The sequence below is a fragment of the Triticum dicoccoides genome, chromosome 1B, assembly GCF_002162155.2.
Source record: "Triticum dicoccoides isolate Atlit2015 ecotype Zavitan chromosome 1B, WEW_v2.0, whole genome shotgun sequence".
In the NCBI taxonomy this organism is placed as follows: Eukaryota; Viridiplantae; Streptophyta; class Magnoliopsida; order Poales; family Poaceae; genus Triticum; species Triticum dicoccoides.
The window spans coordinates 577,301,298-577,303,464 of NC_041381.1; the positions used below are offsets into that span (position 1 = coordinate 577,301,298).

The window sequence follows — 2,167 nt, forward strand, 5'->3', positions numbered from 1 at the left end:
GGCAAGCTCTATGTCTCGCATTAAGCGACACGGTAGCAGCTCTCACTGCAGCTTTCCCTCCCCAATCGCGTCGTATTGGGCTGGCCCATTCACGCCCGCATAGTACGTAAAAAGTACAGAGCAAATGGGGCAAGCCGGGATACATGGTCAGCATTTTTATTTTCTTCTCTTCTTTTTCTTCTTTTTGCATTTTGTTAATCTTGTTTCTTTTATTTCTTCTCCGTTTTTTCATTCTTTCTTGCATTTTTTTTCTATTTTCCGTTTTCTTTGTTCTTTTTGTTCTTGTTCTACAATTTTTTTATAAGTCAACAACATTTTTCTAATACACGTCTAACATTTTTCCAATGCAAATTATACATTTTGTAATATATGGTCAACATTTTTCCTACACACAGTTGTAACATTTTTCAAATACAAGATTAACATTGTTTGAATACATGATCAACATATTTTCGATGCATTTTAACATTTTTTAAATCCTTGATTAACAGTTTTCAAATAAAAATACTAACATTATTTCGATACATGGTTAACATTTTTTCTATACACAATAAATTTTTCCAAACACTTGTTCAAAATTATTGAAGATTTACATTTTTGTATACATCATAAAAAAATTCGTCATTTTTTTAATACATGGTCAACATGTTTTGTATACACATTTAACATTTTTCAAATGCTGAATTAACATTTTTCAAATACTTGTGCAATATTTTTTTAATGTTTGATTAACATTTTATAGACAATGATAAAAAAATCAATCATTTTTCTAATACATGGTGCAAAAAATTTCTATACAATTTTAACATTTTCCAAATGCTTGATTAACATATTTCAAATACCTTTTCAACATTTATTTTCAAAATGATTGATTAATTTTTTATATATATACATGATGAAAAAAATTCATCATTTTTCATACGTGGTCAACATATATTGTATACACATTTAGCATTTTCCAAATGCTTGATTAAAAATTTTCAAACACATGTTCAAAAAAATTCAAATACTTTATTAACATTTTTTAAATCATTGATCAAATTGTTTCACACTAAAATAAATCTTATGCATTTTCCGTACACGTGATAAACATTTTCTCTGTACACATTTAACATTTTTCAAATGTTTGGTCAACATTTTTCATATGCTTTATGTAGATGGAGTTTGTAATATATATATATATATATATATATATATATATATATATATATATATATTTGTTGAATATTTGGAAGCATAAACAAAACGAAAAAAACGAAAAAAACGAAAAACAAAACGTGTAAAAAACAAATTAAAAAGCTAGACGTATCAGCGCACCTGGGCTGGCCCAACTCGCCCGATCAGTTCTCAGGAAAAAAAAAACTCCGATCATCCCGTGACGATCCGTCGTCTCCCCTCTCTGTGGCCTCCGCCTCTTGGCCGGCTCCTCCCACGTCCTCTGCCTCGCCGCGGGAGCCGGCAACGCCGTCGACGCGCTCAACGCAGCGGGAGTCAGCGAGGTCCTCGGGATCGATCTCGTCGACCGATCACCACCGCCTCCCATTCTCCCATTCACCGACGGCGCCTTCGATCTCATCTTCTCCGACGACCCTGCGGGATTCGCCGGCTCCCTCTTCCCGTCTCGCGTCGCCGCCGAGACTGACCGCGCTGTCCGCCACGGTGGCGCCATCGCGCTCGTCGTCGAACGGGAGCTGGACCCCGCTGCCGTCGCCGCGCTCTTCAAGAGGTCACGCGTCGTGGATGCCAGGGCTGTCACTTTGGATGGCTCCCACAGGTCAGGTTGCTAATTTTTCAGAGTAATGGCACCACCCTGAACCCGCGATGATACACTGTAAGTAATTCTCATGTTCATATGTTGTTGTTCTGTTAAGATTTCTGCATCAGAATTAAACTGTAACTGTGTAGATTATATGGTCAAGAAAAATGGAAGATTGCTCCATTGTCAGTTGCTCTAGCAATAAATTTCTAACATTCCCTCAAACTTGTGCTGCAGAACTGAGAAAGCAGCCTGAATGTTTGGATCCTTTTGCTGTGCTGTCTTTCTAGCTATGACCATAGGAATTAGGATCAACATTTATCAAGTCAATGCAGATTTTTTAAATAATAGCTTCATATGGGCTACTTTGCGAGTTTATAACTTGTGCACTTCAAACAGTTATAAAAGAAT

General features: G+C 36.4%; 1 pseudogene; it reads left to right on the plus strand.

Annotated features, from left to right (window-relative positions):
- The first annotated feature begins 1,400 nt into the window (after positions 1 to 1,400).
- LOC119350640 lies at positions 1,401 to 1,825 on the plus strand (annotated as a pseudogene).
- Positions 1,826 to 2,167: the final 342 nt, after the last annotated feature.